The sequence below is a fragment of the Lithobates pipiens genome, unplaced genomic scaffold, assembly GCF_037356315.1.
Source record: "Lithobates pipiens isolate NorthernLeopardFrog02 unplaced genomic scaffold, aLitPip1_a1.2 Scaffold_18, whole genome shotgun sequence".
Lineage (NCBI taxonomy): Eukaryota > Metazoa > Chordata > Amphibia > Anura > Ranidae > Lithobates > Lithobates pipiens.
In genome coordinates this window covers 460,312,416-460,332,925 of record NW_027507758.1, presented here as the reverse complement: position 1 = coordinate 460,332,925, position 20,510 = coordinate 460,312,416, and positions in this window count along the sequence as shown.

Genomic DNA, 20,510 nt, shown 5'->3' with positions numbered 1-20,510 from the left:
TATTTATATGTAAACACAGGGTCTGCAGGTGAGTCATTTGCACACAACAATAGGGCAGAGCTGGGCAGCATTAGTGCCAGCACTTCACACAGATATTAGGACATAGCACAGGAATAAAACTTCAAGGGACGAGGGAATTTAAGCCTGGATAGTTGGCAAGTATGAGGCAGCTGTTTTGGGCCCCACAACAATGACAGGGCCCAGGGCAGCTACCCGTTTTGCCCTGCCTTAAAGACGGCCCTGGTTGGAGTGCCTGCCGAATTGGGAAAGAAAGGACAGATCTTAGATAACTAAATATAGCATAGATTTTTGGCTGAACTTTTCCAGGACAATGAGTAGTAAAACCATTTTTTAGGCTAGGTGTGCTCGATTAGTACTGTGTTTCCACCCATTTATACACCTATGGATTAAAGCATGATTGAATGCTGGAGTCCAGGACTTTTATGTATTGAGAATTGAGGAGATGTATAAGTACACAACCTTATCCAGTGATGCTGGAAATCTTGTTCATGCATGTTTAGATGGCAGACATTTCCTCCTATCAATTGGTTGTAGAGGTGGATTGTTAATGCTATGGTGGTGACATTTTACAAGCATTGTTGAGGTAAACGTTTAATCACTTGAGTCTTGTAAGAGAAGGTTAGTTGGAACCAGAAGGCCATTACATGTCCATGCTCATAATTATGAGCAAAGACTCAATGCAGAATGCGCATATCTACACATAAGAAGAAAGGTGCATATGCATATGCGCATGCACGTGCATGCACTGGAGTCAAACTGTATATTTAAGCTGAACTATGGCATGAACAGATTGCTGAGTGGTTTTCAGGTAGTTCCTGTTTACTTGTGCCTTGACCTGCTATACCTGCCTACCCGTGCTTGACCTGGCTTGCCCGTGAAAACAATCTCTGGATTCCCCCCTCCCTATTGTGACCTTGGCTTGTACGCTGATTCTGCTCCTGTCTTGAGCTTCTGTGCCTTGCTGCCCAACTGTGTACCGGCTCCAGCCTATATCCTGACTCTGCTTCTGTCTTATGTTCCTTTACCCTTGCTGTTGATGACCTTTTGGCTTGTGTCCAGGCTATGCTCCTGCTTGCTGATCAAGCTTCACCGTGTTCCAGTTCCTTGATCCTGCCTGGTGATCCACGGTCATCTGTTTCCTGCAAATGTCAGCTGATGCTGCCTGTTATACCGGCCCTCTTTCCACTGTGTGTCCTCACACCTCCTGTCTAGTGATGAACGAACTTCCGACGGGACGTTTCGCAAATGCGGCCGATAGTTCGCGAACCGTAACGTTTGCGGTGGGCCCCATTGACTTCAATGGGGGGCGAACTTTGCAAACCTACAGGTTAAATTTGCAGTCACAAAATAATTACTAGCTGTGCACACATAGTCCCCCCACATGGCCAATGACATAACACATGTATGAGGTGAATCTGGGATCGACAACTACAAGCATTCTTTTTTTATATGTGAAATTGTGACAATTCAGGACTGTGGAGCGCATGAAGGCAATGGAGGAGAGGGAAGGTCAGGGTAGGCAAAGAAGAGGGTGCAGGAGATGATCACCAGCAGCGTGACATACAGCAATGACACCAGCACCGTGCTTTACAGCACAGACACCAGCACCGTGATAGAGAGCACTGACATCAGCAGCGTGACATACAGCAATGACACCTGCACCCTGATAGAGTGATCTGACACCAGCACCGTGATAGAGAGCACTGACATAAGCAGCCTGAAATAAAGCACTGACACCAGCACCGTGATATACAGCACTGACACCAGCAGCGTGACATACAGCAATGACACCTGCACCGTGATAGAGTGATCTGACACCAGCACCGTGATAGAGAGCACTGACATAAAGCACTGACACCAGCACCGTGATATACAGCACTGACATCAGCAGCGTGACATACAGCAATGACACCTGCACTGTGATAGAGTGATCTGACACCAGCACCGTGATAGAGAGCACTGACATCAGCAGCGTGACATAAAGCACTGACACCAGCACCGTGATATACAGCACTGACATCAGCAGCGTGACATACAGCACTGACATCAGCAGCGTGACATACAGCAATGACACCTGCACCGTGATAGAGTGATCTGACACCAGCACCGTGATAGAGAGCACAGACATCAGCAGCCTGACATAAAGCACTGACACCAGCACCGTGATATACAGCACTGACACCAGCACCGTGATATACAACACTGACATCAGCAGCGTGACATACAGCAATGACACCTGCACCGTGATAGAGTGATCTGACACCAGCCCCGTGATAGAGAGCACTGACATCAGCAGCGTGACATAAAGCACTGACACCAGCACCGTGATATACAGCACTGACATCAGCAGCGTGACATACAGCACTGACATCAGCAGCGTGACATACAGCGATGACACCTGCACCGTGATAGAGTGCAGGAGATGATCACCAGGAGCGTGACATACAGCAATGACACCAGCACCGTGATATACAGCACTGACACCAGCACCATGATATACAGCACTGACATCAGCAGCGTGACATACAGCAATGACACCTGCACCATGATAGAGTGATCTGACACCAGCACCATGATAGAGAGCACTGGCACCAACAGCCTGACATAAAGCACTGACACCAGCACCGTGATATACAGCACTGACATCAGCAGCGTGACATACAGCAATGACACCTGCACCGTGATAAATTTGCAGCCACAAAATAATTAATAGCTGTGCAAACATAGTCCCACCACATGGCCAATGACATAACACATGTATGAGGTGAATCTGGGATTGACAATTACAAGCATTCTTTTTTTTATATGGGAAATTGTTGTGACAATTCAGGACTGTGGAGCGCATGAAGGCAATGGAGGAGAGGGAAGGTCAGGGACCAGGGTAGGCAAAGAAGAGGGTGCAGGAGATGATCACCAGCAGCGTGACATACAGCAATGACACCTGCACCGTGATAGAGTCATCTGACACCAACACCGTGATAGAGAGCACTGACATCAGCAGCGTGACATACAGCAATGACACCTGCACCGTGATAGAGTCATCTGACAACAGCACCGTGATAGAGAGCACTGACATCAGCAGCGTGACATAAAGCACTAACACCAGCACCGTGATATACAGCACTGACAGCAGCACCGTGATAGAGAGCACTGACATCAGCAGCTTGACATAAAGCACTAACCCAGCACCGTGAAATACAGCACTGACAGCAGCACCGTGATAGAGAGCACTGACATCAGCAGCGTGACATACAGCAATGACACCTGCACCGTGATAGAGTCATCTGACAACAGCACCATGATAGAGAGCACTGACATCAGCAGCGTGACATAAAGCACTAACACCAGCACCGTGAAATGCAGCACTGACAGCAGCACCGTGATAGAGAGCACTGACATCAGCAGCAGGACATACAGCAATGACACCTGCACCGTGATAGAGTCATCTGACAACAGCACCGTGATAGAGAGCACTGACATCAGCAGCGTGACATAAAGCACTAACACCAGCACCGTGATATATAGCACTGACAGCAGCACCCTGATAGAGAGTACTGACATCAGCACCGTGATATACAGCACTGACACCTGCACCGTAAGCAGCCCCAGGAGGAAGTCAGCATAGCACAGGGATGGTGGAAGCCCCTCATAATGAGCATAGCACAGGGATGGTGGGAGCCCCTCATAATGAGCATAGCACAGGGATGGTGGGAGCCCCTCATAATAAGCAGCCCCAGGAGGATGTCAGCATAGCACAGGGATGGTGGGAGCCCCTCATAATAAGCAGCCCCAGGAGGATGTCAGCACAGCACAGGGATGGTGGGAGCCCCTCATAATAAGCAGCCCCAAGAGGAAGTCAGCACAGCACAGGGATGGTGGGAGCCCCTCATAATAAGCAGCCCCAGGAGGAAGTCAGCACAGCACAGGGATGGTGGGAGCCCCTCATAATAAGCAGCCCCAGGAAGAAGTCAGCACAGCACAGGGATGGTGGGAGCCCCTCATAATGAGCATAGCACAGGGATGGTGGGAGCCCCTCATAATGAGCATAGCACAGGGATGGTGGGAGCCCCTCATAATGAGCATAGCACAGGGATGGTGGGAGCCCCTCATAATAAGCAGCCCCAGGAGGATGTCAGCAAAGCACAGGGATGGTGGGAGCCCCTCATAATAAGTAGCCCCAGGAGGAAGTCAGCACAGCACAGGGATGGTGGGAGACCCTCATAATGAGCATAGCACAGGGATGGTGGGAGCCCCTCATAATGAGCATAGCACAGGGATGGTGGGAGCCCCTCATAATAAGCAGCCCCAGGAGGATGTCAGCATAGCACAGGGATGGTGGGAGCCCCTCATAATAAGCAGCCCCAGGAGGATGTCAGCCTAGCACAGGGATGGTGGGAGCCCCTCATAATAAGCAGCCCCAGGAGGAAGTCAGCACAGCACAGGGATGGTGGGAGCCCCTCATAATAAGCAGCCCCAGGAGGAAGTCAGCACAGCACAGGGATGGTGGGATCCCCTCATAATATGCACAGCAGAGGTACAGCCCCAGGAGGATGTCAGCACAGCACAGGGATGGTGGGAGCCCCTCATAATAAGCAGCCCCAGTAGAAATATGACACCGCTCAACCTCTTCAAAGAGGAGGGTACGGGAATATAGGCTTTTTTTGGACAAGGAAGTGAGCCAAATGAAGAAAGAAGGTCTCTGTGCTTGATTAAAAAAATTGTTTATAGACATATACATGGTCTACTGGTCACATGTGTTGAATTCCTCCGAGATCCATGCCTCATTCATTTTTAGAAATGTGAGGTAGTTAACATTGTCGTGAGCTAGGCGAGTACGCTTATCGGTCACGATCCCCCCTGCTGCGCTGAACGTCCTTTCGGACAGGACACTGGACGAGGGGCAAGCCAACAGTTCGATTGCAAATTGGACAAGCTCTGGCCAGAGGTCAAGCCTGCCCACCCAGTAGTCCAGGGGTTCATCACTCCTTAGAGCGTCCACATCAGACAATGTAGTCGGACTCCTGACGGTCTAGGCGTTCCCTGATGCTGGATCCGGATGACACCTGTCGATGGGTCGGCTGAAAGAATGACCTCATATCCGAAGTCACCAACACATCTTCAAACCGGCCTCTTCTTGCAGGCTCTGTTGGATTGGTACCCGCAACTCCTTCTCTGGGAGTGGGAATTGCTCCTCTGCCAGCGCACGCAAAAGCAGAATGCAGCATTTCTCGAAGCAAGGTCTGGAAGTGCTCCATTCTGCCAGCCCTCTGTGACGGCGGTAACATTTCCGCCATTTTGTTTTTGTACCGGGGGTCTAAGTACGTTGCCACCCAGTACTGGTCCTTGACCCTTATGCTTTTTATACGGGGGTCCCTATTAAAACACTGGAGCATGTAGGCCCCCATTTGCACTAAAGTGGAAGCGGTGTGGTGGCCTGGCTCCTGCTCATCATCCAGGATAATGTCGTCCTCTTCATTCCCCTCTCCCCATCCACGCACAACAGGGATCCCAGAAAGGTTTAAAGCATGCTCTTATTGCTCCTCCTCATCCGCCCCGACACCATCCTCCTCTGACTCCTCTTCAGACTCCTGTTGTTGACTTGTCTCAGATAGAGTAGCCCCCCCTGGGAATTCATCCAGCATTGCGACTTCCTCATCTTCCCGCTCCTGCTCCTCCACAGCTTAATCAATGACACGACGCAATCACGCTCCATAAAGAAGGAATAAGGTACCATGTTTGGTGATCTCCTCAAATGGCCGCAGAAGTCTGCATGCGTCGCGCATGAGAAGCCACTGGCGCGGTGAAAAAACCCCCAGCTCCCTAGAACCTGTTCTGCCGCAGAGTTTATACAGGTAGACGTTAACTGCACGTTTCTGCTGGAGCAGCCTATCAAGCATATAGATAGTTGAGTTCCATCGCGTCGGGCAATCGCAAATAAGACGTCTGACCGGCAGATTGTGTCGCCGCTGAATGTCAGCAAGGCGAGCCATGGCCGTGTAAGATCTTCTGAAATGGGTCGAGATTTTCCTTGCCTGCTGCAAGATGTCCTGGACCCCAGGGTATTTGACAACGAATCGCTGCACGACCAAGTTTAAGACGTGTGCCATGCATGGCACGTGCGTGATTTTGCCCTGTTTCAATGCGCTAAGCAGATTGGCCCCGTTGTCACACACTACTTTACCAACTGTCAAATTGAGCGGTGTTAGCCACTGATCTGCCTGTGAACGCAAAGCTGAAAGGAGTGCTGGGCCAGTGTGGCTCTTGGCTTCCAGGCACAACAGACGCAGCACGGCATGGCAACGTCTCACCTGGCATGTCGAATAGGTTCTGGGGAGCTTGGCCGGCGCAGCGGAAGAGACGCTAGCAACGGAAAAGGAGGAGTCAGTCGAGGAGGAGAGGGAGGAGGATGGAGTAGGAGGAGGAGGAGAAGAAAAGTCAGGCCTGCATGCAATCCATGGCGGTAAAACCAAATCTACACGGGTGCCACTGGTTACATGCTTGACGGCCGTCAGAAGGTTCACCCAGTGGGCAGTAAAAGTGATATACCTTCCCTGCCCGTGTTTGCTAGACCACGTGTCTGTGGTCAGATGTATCTTGGCACCGACACTGTGTGCCAGAGATACATTCACTTGCCGCTGAACATGGCCATATAGCTCTGGGATGCCCTTCTGTGAGAAATACTTCCTTCCTGGGACCTTCCATTGTGGTGTTCCAATGGCCACAAATTTGCGAAAGGCCTCAGAGTCCACCAGTTTATATGGCAGTAGTTGGTGGGCTATGAGTTCTGACAAGCCAGCCATCAACCGTTGGGCAAGAGGGTTATCCGGCGTCATCATTTTTTTACGCTCGAACATTAGGCCCACGGAAGCCTGCCTTTTTGCAGAAGAACGTGAGCTTGGCATGATGGAAGGTGGAGTGGAGGACAATTGTGAGGAGAGAGGAGAAGGAGAAGTAGAAGACGAGGCTGGACGGTGAGAGCCTGGAGTGTGGCTTTGTGTGTTCCGTTGCTCCCACTGGGCTCGGTGATGGCTGCTCATGTGCCTTCTTAAGGCGGTCGTCCCTAGGTGAGTGTTGGGCTTACCGCGACTAATGCGTTGACTGCAAAGATTGCAGATGGCAACGCTATTGTCAGCAGCGGATACGTTAAAAAAAGCCCACACTGCGGAGCCATGTGCCGGTGTCCTGGGAGCGCCAGATGTGACCGTACATGGTCGATGACTCGCTCCTGATACATTTTCAGTCTGCTTTGTCCCTCCTGTGCAATGTAAGTTATTCCTGCTTCTCCTCCCTATCTGCTGGTCCATATCTCCCTCTGAACTCCCCTCCTCTTCCTCTCTTGTGGGCACCCACGTGACATCACTAGACACGTCATCATCGACGTCACCTTCCCCACCGCTATAAGTAGAGATCTCGGAGTAGGCAGCAACACCGGGGACCAACCTCCTCCTTGGGCTGATCTGGGTACTGTCGTCAGACTGCTGAGTAGCGGTTGTTACTACCTCCTCTTCCTGATCCAATACCAAGAGTGGCTGCGCATCAGAAATGTCTTCTTGATATGGATTGGAAAATAATTCCTGTGACTCAAGGGGAAGGTATGTGGTGGTGGTGGTGTTGGTGGTAGTGTCTTTGGGGGTGCACATAGCAGAGAGTGAAGAAGAGGGTGCAGATCGAGAGGATGAGGAGGGTGCAGAAGAGTAAGGCCGAGTGAGCCACTCAACCAAGTCTGGTGCGTCCTTTAAAGTAATTGAACGCACCTTCTGCAACTTCCCACTTTGGCTCAAGCCTGTTGCTCCTGCCCTACCCCTACCAGCCCTGCGGAAGGGCCTGCCTCTTCCTCTGCCTGTCATTTTTTAAATGACCCTGTGACAAAACTCTCAGTCCCTATACCGATGAAGGACTGCTGCAGTATAGGGCAGAGGTCAGCAGTAGTGCACCTCAACCCTATGTATTGTGGACCTATACCAGTCCTTATAGAATAACAGACTGTACCTCACTCAACCCTATGTACTGTAGTACCCTATACCTTACCAGTCCTTATAAGGACCTTTGTGGAACAAGTAGGTTGTGACTGATTAGCAGACTGTACGTCAGTCCCTATACCGATGAAGGACTGCTGCAGTATAGGGCAGCGGTCAGCAGTAGTGCACCTCAACCCTATGTATTGTGGACCTATACCAGTCCTTATAGAATGGCAGACTGTACCTCACTCAACCCTATGTACTGTAGAACCCTAGACAGACCATGTTACCAGTCCTTATAAGGACCTTTGTGGAACAAGTAGGTTGTGTGTGACTGATTAGCAGACTGTACGTCAGTCCCTATACCGATGAAGGACTGCTGCAGTATAGGGCAGCGGTCAGCAGTAGTGCACCTCAACCCTATGTATTATGGACCTATACCAGTCCTTATAGAATAGCAGACTGTAGCTCACTCAACCCTATGTGACTGATTAGCAGACTGTACGTCAGTCCCTATACCGATGAAGGACTGCTGCAGTATAGGGCAGCGGTCAGCAGTAGTGCACCTCAACCCTATGTATTATGGACCTATACCAGTCCTTATAGAATAGCAGACTGTAGCTCACTCAACCCTATGTACTGTAGTACCCTATACCTTACCAGTCCTTATAAGGACCTTTGTGAAACAAGTAGGTTGTGACTGATTAGCAGACTGTACGTCAGTCCCTGTACCGATGAAGGACTGCTGCAGTATAGGGCAGCGGTCAGCAGTAGTGCACCTCAACCCTATGTATTGTGGACCTATACCAGTCCTTATAGAATGGCAGACTGTACCTCACTCAACCCTATGTACTGTAGTACCCTATACTTTACCAGTCCTTATAAGGACCTTTGTGAAACTAGTAGGTTGTGAATGATTAGCAGACTGTACCTCAGTCCCTATACTGATAAAGGACTGCTGCAGTATAGGGCAGCAGTCAGCAGCAGTGCACCTCAACCCTATATATTGTGGACCTATACCAGTCCTTAAGGAATAGCAGACTGTACCTCACTCAACCCTATGTACTGTAGTACCCTATACCTTACCAGTCCTTATAAGGACCTTTGTGGAACTAGTAGGTTGTGAAGGATTAGCAGACTGTACCTCAGTCCCTATACTGATAAAGGACTGCTGCAGAATAGGGCAGCAGTCAGCAGTAGTGCACCTCAACCCTATATATTGTGGACCTATACCAGTCCTTAAGGAATAGCAGACTGTACCTCACTCAACCCTATGTACTGTAGTACCCTATACCTTACCAGTCCTTATAAGGACCTTTGTGGAACAAGTAGGTTGTGACTGATTAGGAGACTGTACGTCAGTCCCTATACCGATGAAGGACTGCTGCAGTATAGGGCAGCGGTCATCAGTAGTGGACCTCAACCCTATGTATTGTGGACCTATACCAGTCCTTATAGAATGGCAGACTGTACCTCACTCAACCCTATGTACTGTAGTACCCTATACCTTACCAGTCCTTATAAGGAACTTTGTGGAACAAGTAGGTTGTGACTGATTAGCAGACTGTACGTCAGTCCCTATACCGATGAAGGACTGCTGCAGTATAGGGCAGCAGTCAGCAGTAGTGCACCTCAACCCTATGTATTGTGGACCTATACCAGTCCTTATAGAATAGCAGACTGTACCTCACTCAACCCTATGCACTATAGCACCCTACACCAGGTTATTACCAGTCCTTATAAGGACCTTTGTGGAACAAGTAGGTTGTGAATGAACCGTTCGGCCATCCCTACTCCTGTCATCACTACCATGGGTGTTCGACAAGAGTGCAAGAAAAGCCCCCTTTACAACTCGGTCTACACCGGGTACGTGACAAGTCTCTTGAGACAATTTAAAATGACACTGGCCTAATGCCTTTTGTTTCAATGTTGCCTCAAAACATCACCTGTGGCAGATGCTTCAGGTGGTTCCTGTGGCAATCACAGCTTAACCACTTCAGCCCCGGAAGGATTTGCCCCCTTAATGACCAGGCCATTTTTTGCAATACGGCACTGTGTCGCTTTAACTGGCAATTGCGCAGTCGTGCGACGTTGTACCCAAACAAAATTGATGCCTTTTTTTCCACAAATAGAGCTTTCTTTTGGTGGTATTTGGTATTTGAACACTGTTTTGTATTGTTTGCGCTCTAAACAAAAAAAGACAGACTATTGAAAAGAAAACAATATTTTTTGCTATAATACATATCCCAATTTAAAAAAAATAAAATAAAAATGTTTCATCAGTTTAGGCCAATATGTATTCTTCTACGTATTTTTGGTAAAAAAAATTGCAATAAGTGTATATTGATTGGTTTGCGCAAATGTTATAGCATCTGCAAAATAGGGGATATATTTATGGCATTTTTATTATTATTATTTTTTTACTGCTAATGGTGGCGATCTGCGATTTTTATCGGGACTGCAACATTACAGCAGACAGATCGGCCACTTTTGCCACTTTTTTGGGACCAGTGACATTTATAGAGTGATCAGAACTAAAAATAGCCACTGATTACTGTATACATGTCACTGGCGGGGAAGAGCTTAACACTAGAGGGCATGCAAAGGGTTAAGTGTGTCCTAGGGAGGTGTTTCTAACTGTGGGGGCAGTATACTGGCAGGGAGAACAGAGACATTGCTGTTTCTAATCACTAGAAACAGCAGACCTCTCTCCTCTCCCTGACAGAACAAGGATCTGTCTGATTATATTGACAGATTCCCCATTCTGTCTCTCTCAGGAGTGATCACGGGTGCTTCTACGTCACGTGGCAAGCACAGGTGTGGGCCCGTGCATGCGTGCCTGCTAAGTCTATTTAGGGGCCGCCGTACAGCTACGACAATTTGCCCAGGAGACCCAACCTGCCGCTGTATAATGGTGGGGGCTGGTCAGCTAGTGGTTAAACTGATGTCTGTCGGGGGGCGTGGCCGGACGTATATGGTGGCGGACGTGTCTGAGGCTGGCTCCTGCACACACGGAGCAATCCGCCGCCATCCGCACCGCTGTTCCGGATTCCCGACCCGAGACACACATCATCGGGTCCGGGACACTCTGCAGCTTCCCCCCAGGTGGTTATTGAAGGAATTCGGAGCCGTCGAATCCCGCGGGCCGCGAGGAGAACCGGCGCCGACCGCCGCCATCTTGCCGCCTCGAGGCCTCCCGTTTGCAGCCACACAGAGCCGCTCAGGCAGGTAGGGGACTTTCATCCACACCCCCCTGCCACTCATCTATTGCTGGGGGTCGCTCCGGTGGGATTCTGGGGCCCGTGGGACGCTCGGGGAGGCCGCGGCAGGCTCCGGCCTAGTGCGGCCTAGTGAGGCCTGTGGATCCCCGGCCTTTCCTGATCCAGCCACCCGCGGGAGAGCTCCGAGGCCGGCCCGGCCTCCTACTATACATTTCACCCTGCCAAGTAGCCGTCCTGGGGGACGTGGAGTGAAGATGGGCATGTGAAACCGCAAGCTGGAGCTCTGCAGGAGCTAGCCAGGGAACCGGCCGCAAACTCAAACTTGTCAGACGTGGTGGAAACTACATGCCAGGAGGGCGCAGGCACCGGCGGGCCTCGGGGACACCGTCAGGACACGGCATAAGCAACTACTTTCTCCGCCAGCACGGGCTCGATTCCCCTGCCGTACCAGCCAAGATGGCGCCGCAGCGCCTCTCATCCACACAAGGTATCGCTTCGCAGGAGACGGATGGTGCAGCAGGGACAGTTTCATCCCACCCGAACCCCCCTCGATCCGAAGCATCTTCTTCCCTGGCCCCCTCCCCTGCCTCACCGGCCTCTCCAAACCTGGACGTTCCCTGCAGTCTAAAAGGCGGGGGGGCACGGGGACTGGGGTGGACGGCCCCTGGCGGGACTTAGTGGCAGGCCTGCCGTCCAAGCAGGACCTGCAGGAGATGGCCGCTTCCATTGTTAATGCCCTGTTTCGCGAGCTACACGACTTGCGCCAACAAGTGGACACTGTTGATGAACGGGTCACCGCACTGGAGACCTCCAGCTCTTCCTCGGAAACCCGCTTGGCCGCCCTTGAGAGCGGGCAGCAAGCCTTGCAGCGACATTTGATTGAAATGCAACTTCGCGTAGATGACGGCGAAAACAGAAGTCGGAGGAACAATCTGCGCCTCCGGGGCATCCCGGAGGCGACTATGGGACCTGACCTACGTACAACGGTGGTGGCCATACTGAATCAAGTCCTTGGGAAGCCCCCAGGTACTGACCTGGAGCTAGACCGGGTCCACCGAATCCCAGGCCCCAGAGTGACTCCGTCGGCATCCAGGGACCCAGGAGCAGCAGACCTACCCCGCGACGTACTTTGCAGAGTGCACTTCTTCACTGTAAAGGAGGAAATTCTACGTCTCGCTTGGGAAAGGGGCCCTATCGATTTTGATGGAGCTCATATCAGGATCTACCCGGATGTCTCCAGGCAAACGAGAGCCCTCCGGGGTCTTATGCGCCCCCTTCTTGAGGTGATCCGCATGGCCGAAGCTACCTATCGATGGGGCCACCCCTTTCATCTAATAGTCCGGAAGAGGGGAGCAGAGTTTTTTCTTCGCTCTCCTGATCAGTTGCCGAACCTCTTTGGGTTTCTTGGTAGGCCAGCCGTTTCAGTTCCTAACTGGTTTGACTATTTGCTTTCCCAGGAGGCAATCGGACCACCATTGCCAAGGCCGCAGCGTGTGCGCCGTCCCCGGTCTCGTGCGCCCAGCAGAGAGGACACTAGACGTCATCCACTGGCTTCGGAGGACTGATCCTACCCCTGTCCGGGGTTGGGTGAGCAGCTGAACTTTTTCCTCATTGCTACTGTGCTACTTCATGCATTCCTTGGTTCCCAGGACTGTGTCGGTGATGACTGGTGGGGTCTTACTGTAATTGATATTGCTTGTCCCCTTTTTTCCTGTATCCCTTGTTAGTTGCTTGGATGGGGATGGGGTTACTCTTCTGTGTTGCAGGGGGGGGGGAATTTGTGTCATGGGTGAGGGGTGGGGGGGTTCATGCGGGGGGATGGGTTGGTCCGCCTGCCCACGGCGTAGCTGGGGCCCTGTGCCCTCTCCTCCCCCCAGATGCCCGACAGTTGGGATGCCCTTGGTCCTTCTGTGGTGCCCTTACTCGCCCTCACATAGTCATGCCTCACCCGGCAGGATCCGGGGTGCTGGCCCCTCCCTGCGGCCCTTTTGCTCCCTTTTATGAGTCACCCCCCCCCACACTGATAATGCTTTGGGCGCGGACCTACCGATCATCCCCAGCTTGCTGACCACCATGGGAATCCTCATGTCCTGATTGGGTTACTCCTGCTCCACTGTCTCCGGTCCCAGTCTTGGGACCCGGGACAGTGTCATGGGTGGCCGGTTATGTTATGTCATGTTATGATGTGATATGTTCTGCCAGTGTTGACACCTGTTATATATTTTTATGTATTAATGTTTTGTTCGCAGTGTAGTTTTCTAGATTTTGGTTCTCATTGGCTAGTCTCCTGCATCTCCAATGTCTCTATCCCTGATTTTTATCTCTCCACGAACTCTCGAGTGTCCATCTTCGGGAATCCCAGCGTTTTTCTTTTGTTTTTTTACCCCCCCCACGTTAGGGTGGGCCCTGGTGTGGACACCTAGTGTGCCCAATCGTAGGGCTACGAGTTTAAGTAGCGATCACCGCTGACTCTCTTTTTTATTGCCCCCTCTTTTCCCTGTCCCGTTCTCGGTGATCCCCTTCTCCCCTTTCCTCCTCTGTTTCCCTTTCTCTCCCCCCTCTTCCCCTGTGTTCTCTGCCCACTCTCTTTTGGGGCTCCTGTGGGTCGTTCCCGTGCCGCCGGGGGGGCAGCGGGTTGGGGATTGCCGAGCTCCTTTGCCGTTGGTCTCCAGTGAGGTGGAATGGGTCTCCTTAAGGTCACGTCCCTGAATGTGCGGGGCCTCAACACCCCGGAGAAGCGCTCGCAGCTGTTGACGAGTCTGCGCAAGGGTGGGTCGCAGGTAGCATTTTTACAGGAGATGCACTTTTGCGCGGGTTGCACACCCAAACTTACCAATGGGGCCTTCCCCTGGGCCTACCACAGCGTTTCTCCGATCTCCAAATCAAAGGGGGTGAGTATCTTGATAGCCAGATCTGTTCCATGGTGTATCGAGGCGCAGCGGGCGGACACACAGGGCCGTTTTATCTTTCTGAAGGGGACGGTGTTTGGTAGGCAGGTTACCTTTGCCAACGTGTATTTTCCGAACACTGACCAGGTGCAGTTCATGCAGACTCTTATCTCTGAGTTGCTGGAGTTTGCAGACGGGCTGCTGGTTTTTGGCGGGGACCTTAACTTTGCCATGGACCCAGCACTTGATGTATCTAGGGGGGCTTCCCACTTATCTTATGTGCGCTTAAAACGACTGAAAACGGAGCTCCAGGCGCTGCGCCTGGTCGACCCGTGGCGGTTGCTGCACGCACAAACCAGAGATTACACCTTTTTCTCGCAGGTCCACCATACGTACTCCCGGTTGGACTACCTATTGGTGTCGCATAGGGATCTGCCTGCGGTGGTATCCGCCTCCATTGACGTTATCTCGTTCTCTGATCATGCGCCCGTCCACTTAACCCTTCAGTTGGGGTTGGTATCACGTCCCCCGCCATCCTGGAAACTTAACGAGGCCTTGCTCCAGTCTGGGGATGTTTGTCTGGAGGTCCAGACATCGTTGCGGGAGTACTTCTCTATTAATAGGGCCTCGGTGGCTAACCCCCTTACTGTATGGGAGGCGCATAAGGTGGTGATTAGGGGCGTGCTGATGAAAATAGGGGCTCGTCTTAAGCGGGAGAGGATGAAGCGCACGGACGAACTCCTAGCCACGATCCGGAGGCTGGAGACCCAACATAAGGCGCACTTGGCACGGGCGGTTTTTCAGGATCTCCTTAAAGCTCGTGAAGAACTGCGCTCCCTTTTGTTCCAGAAGACTAAACAAAAGCTGGCTTGGGCCCGTCGGACTATGTTTGAGTACTCTAACAAACCGGGGTCCTTGCTGGCGAGGGCCTTGAGGGGCCCGCGAACCCAGACCTACATTCCCCATATTAAATCGGCATCTGGTCAGAAGCTGAGCAGGTCAGAGGACATAGCGGCCGAATTTCAGGCCTACTATGAAGGCCTCTACAATCTGAGGGGGCCCCCTGCGCCTGACCCCCTTGGGGCGGAGGGCACGAATCCTCGGTCGTATTTGGCTGGCTCGGGTATGCCCTCCCTCCCGGGGGAGGTACGAGCTGAGCTGGAGGGACCCATTTCGGTTGAGGAGCTGGGGGTGGCTCTGGCGGAGTCTAAGCCTAGAAAGGCTCCGGGCCCCGACGGTTTCACACCAGCGTATTACAAGACCTTCTTTGGGATACTGGGGAAGCCCCTGGTCACTGCCCTCAACTCTCTTGCCGAGGGCACTTCCTTTCCGGTGGACTCCCTCAGAGCCCATATCTCCCTCATTCCGAAGGAGGGAAAGGATCTACTGTGCTGCGGCAACTACCGTCCAATCGCTCTGTTAAATTCGGATCTGAAGCTCTTTGCCAGAATTCTGGCGAACAGGCTGCTCCCGCACATCCCTAGCCTCATTCATAGGGACCAGGCCGGATTTGTCCCGGGGCGTGAACCCCGGGACAACACCATTAGAGTTCTCAACTTGGTCCACGCGGCCAGAACCTCCAAGCGAGCCCTCCTCCTGCTGTCCACTGACGCAGAGAAGGCTTTTGACCGCGTGGACTGGTCATTTATCAGAGCTACCCTGGAACATATAGGACTGCGCCACTCCATGCTCCATTGGGTTTTGTCCCTTTATTCGAGCCCTACTGCGGCGGTTAAGGTTAACGAAACGAGGTCTCCCTATTTTTCTATCAAGAACGGCACCCGACAGGGTTGTCCCCTGTCCCCGTCGAACCCTTTCTGTGCCATATTTGGTCAAATACAGCCATTGCTGGTTATGCAAAGGCGTCTGGTACCCACAAGGTGGCCGCATTTGCTGATGACCTAATTTTCTTTTTAACAGATCCCCTTACGTCTTTGCCTATCCTGCTGTCCTCCTTGGCGGAGTACGGTTCTCTCTCCCTTTTCCAAATTAATCTAGCTAAATCCTCCATCCTTAACATTACCGTTGGGGATGAGGTGGCACGGCACTTACGGGGGGGCCTATCCGCTGAAGTGGGCTACCAGTCATATCCGTTATCTTGGTGTTGAGGTTACCCCTGACCCGGCGTCCCTCTATGCAGCCAATTTTGTACCTCTGGTGGACCGCCTGAAGGCTGATCTCTTGCACTGGCATTCACTAACGCTGACGTGGTTCGGTCGGTGCAGTGCGCTTAAGATGACTTTGTTGCCGAAAATTTTGTATCTGTTGCAGGCATTGCCAATTTACCTTCCTTCCACCTTTTTCAAGCGGATAGACTCCATGTTCCGTGCGTTTATCTGGTCGCACCGGAGACCACGTCTTAGATTGCAGCTTCTGCATCTGCCTAAGCACTGGGGTGGAGTTGGTCTTCCGGACGTGAAGACATACTACAGGGCAGTCCACTTGTCCAGGCTGGTGGACTGGCATTGTCATGAGGGGGCGAAGCTTTGGGTGGCCATGGAGAGGGAGGACTCGGGGGACACCATCGGGAGCAGGCCCTGGTCATCAGCGCCTTTGCCAAGGGCTATACTGGATCATCCCACATTGGGTGGCACCCTGCGGGTGACGAGGGAGGCCTTTCGGAACTCGTCGGTGTCCCCGGTCCCCTCCCCCATGGTGCCAGTTCTGGGAAACCCGGACTTTATACCGGGCTTTCAGAACCCCTGCTTTCATCGTCTGCAGATGGGTGATAGGCGGCGGCTGTGTGACTTTATCGGCCCGGATGGTCGACTCGCCCCGGAGGCAGGGCAGAGGGCAGTGGACCCCCCACTGGACTTTTGGAGCGGTCTGCAATTGAGGAATTTCTTACGTATTTGTTTGCGGACGCCGGGCATCTCTCGCCCCCTCACGGAGTTAGAGCGTATCTGTCACCGGGGGGAACCGGTGCGGCACTGCCTCTCGCTCCTTTACTCTGCCCCGATTCGTCCGGCTAAGGGGTATGTCCCCCCGTATGTGGCGAAGTGGGAGGCAGAGCTCGGCACCCACTTTACTCCAGATCAACAGCAGAAAATTCTCCATTTTGCACAGAAATCCTCTATGGCCACACGGGTTCAGGAGACGTGCTACAAGATCACAACTCGGTGGTATAGAGTCCCATCCGTTCTCCACCGCATCTTCTTCCAGGTGTCGGCATGTTGCTGGCGTTGTGGGGAGGCAGAGGGAACGATGCTGCACGTTTTCTGGGCCTGTCCCAAGCTGGTAGCCTTCTGGCACGGGGTGACCGACACGATCAGTCGTCTGACTGGTGTTTCTCTGGAGGGGAACCCTGCGGCCTGCCTGCTGCACTTGTCGGACCGTTCCATTAAAAAGTACAGGAACTCGACTATTCAGCTGCTTAACGCGGCGAAGGCCTGTATCCCTCTGTGCTGGAGATCGGAGAACCCACCGGCTATGGCTCTATGGTTCTCTAAAGTGAATGAATTAAGAGATATGGCAGACCTCACAGCGACGCTTCATAATAGGGAGGAGGCCTTTCGTGAGACTTGGAGGCCTTGGAATCATTTCACCTACACTGAGGCTTACCTTTGGGTGGTAGCTTTAAATGCCCGTTGAGAGAGGGTCTCTGTCGGCTGGCTTCGCTCCCCCCCCCCCCCGCGGTCCGGTGGTACTCACGGTCCCTGTTTTGCTCTTTTCTGTTTGCCTTCCTCGCTTTCGCTCGCCTGGAGCCTTCTCTGTGTTTCTTCTACGTGGTCTGTCTCTCTGTTCTGATACCCCTTCCTTCTCCCTGGCTCCCCTTCCTCTCTGTTTCCCCCTGTAGTCTCTTCCTTCCGTACCCCCCTTTCCCCTTACCGTTTTGCTTTCTCAGCCTTTATTTTTCATGCTTAGATCCTGCCGGTTAGCCCTGGCAGACAGTAGTGGGTTGTGGGCTTCCCTGGGACTGACCGGTTTTCAACGAGTGTTTGTTCTGTCCGCCTGGGGCCCGGCTCATCGCCCATCTCCCTCCTTTTCCCTTTCTTTATAACACAAAAAATTTGTCCATCTCACTGTAATACATGGCCATGCGATGATTGCTGCTCACCTAGGTGGGATTGGTTTGCTAATTGATGTTGGAGGTCTGGAGAAGGACTCTAGCCCCCGGTCTGGGAATGTTTTTCTTGTTTCGTTTTAAGCCTGTGTTGGGGGTGGTCTCTATATATGTCCCACCTGAGTGATACTGTAAGCTCTATGTTTGAAATTCTGTATGTTTTATTATGATTGTCCATGTGCCTGTTATTTCTTCCGCATTAAATAAATAAAAGAATTACAAAAAAAAACTGATGTCTGTCAGTGACAGCCCAGAAGCTGGACTGATCAGCTCCTCAGCTGGTGTTCATGCTACAGAGTGCTCAGTACACCTAATTGTTTCCATAGTTTTAATTATTAGCCACTTGAGTATTACCTAGAAAAGTTAAATTTTCTGACATTTTGAAGCAATGAGAAAAAAAAATGTTCCCGTCTTTTTTTTTCTAGGAAAAAATTATATTTTCAGAAAAATTTAAGAAAAATTCAGTGTATAGCAGTTTTATAAATTAAAAGTTGTTTTGTTACACTGAGAAGGTGAAATTCAGTGCATATAAAAGTATTATGCTTGAAATAAAAGTACAGCTTATTCAGTAAATAAAGTCAAATTCCTTTTTTCAATTTTTATTTTTTATTACAAATGGAATAACAAGGACTGTGTGCAACTATACAGGAGAACAGGTAACCACTCCCTTCCTTCATAGTAATGTAAACGCTTCCTGTCAATATGCATTTTCAGAAATTGAAAATGGATCCAGAAGCATATATTGCTGTTGCAAGAACGTGATCAATGTTCTTCTTTTCAGGTGTAATTTTATGTATAAATTAAGGGATTGTTGTATTTTTGAGAGGCCGTGGTTTGTAACACTTTTTTACTTGAAGATGCTGCTGGTGAAAAAATACTTTGCGATGATCCAAAAGCAGCAAAAAGAGTGTTTCTGTAAAGAGAAATCTGGAAGGAAAAGCTACTTGCACCTTCATTATGGTCCTAATTAGAGTTCGGCTGAACAACCCCCTGTTTGGCTTGCACCAGAACTCTTGAACATCGCAAAAATTCGGACTTGAACTTGAGAAATCAAAAGTGCCCATTTTGAAGGTTTATATGCAAGTTATTGGCCATAAAAAGGATATGTGGCCCTGGGTACTGCCCTGAGGGGCGTATAATTTGTAAAAACTTTTTTTAAAAGGATAGTTTTTAAATAATAATTTATTTAAATGATGCTTAAAGTGAAACGATAAAAAAGAAACATTTCTTTACGAAAAATAACAATGGGAATGTAACGGAACCGTGCGTCAGAGGGGGCCCCAACCTCCGTTATATAAGAACTGAAAGAAGAAGAGAAGCTTCACACAGCGGGATCCTCCTATTGAGCGGAGTGGCCCAAGAACGAAGCGAGGAAGAAGAGACACCCTAGAGGAAGATGCCGGACGAGAACACCGGAGCAAGAAGCAGAGGATCGGAGGAAGAAGAAGATGGAGGAAGAAACCGAAGGATGAAGGAAGAAGACCCGAAGAAGATGTAAAGAAAACTTTAATAAAGGCTCTTGTCATTTTTAACACTTTTGACACTTTTTTGGTGAAATGGTAGGGGTACTTTTGTACCCCCTTACCATTTCACATGGGGGAGGCCAGGATCTGGGGGTCCCCTTGTTAAAGGGGGCTTCCAGATTCCGATAAGCCCCTCACCCGTAGACCCCCACAACCACCGGCTAGGGTTGTGGGGATGAGCACCCTCCCAATGTTGAGGGCATGTAGCCTGGTACGGTTCAGGAGGGGGGGTGCTCTCTCGTCGCCCCTCTTTTCCTGCGGCCTGCCAGGTTGCGTGCTCGGATAAGGGTCTGGTATGGATTTTGAGGGGGACCCCACACCATTTTTTTGGCACTGGGTTCCCCTTAAAATCCATGCCAGACCTGAAGGGCCTGTTATGGAATTTTGGGGGACCCCACGCATTTTTTTTCTTAATGCTAACATGACCTGTGTGCAGATAGCCCTAAACAAAAACATAAAAGTGAACCAGCGTAAAAAAAGTCAAGTTGAGAGGTGCGCCCATTCAACTTATGCAAATGCATTTACGTTGCTTGACATTTACTAAGATTTTGCCGGCGCAGTGAACCAAAGCATTTGAACATGCACAAATGCCGCTTGCGCATGTGCAGTGCATAAACTGACCTCGCGCAGTTCTAAGTGTATTAGCAAGCTTGTTCAGAGAAAGTTACTTTTCGATTCTATTTTGGGCATATTGGTTACTTGGACAGTTATAACTATACTTCCTCACATCACCCACATCACCCCCATAATATTGGCACTTACACCTTCTTTAAATTCTGAATTGAAGATGCCGTGCGCCATGTCTATAGCGGTGCACCGATCGCCGCCTCCCGTGC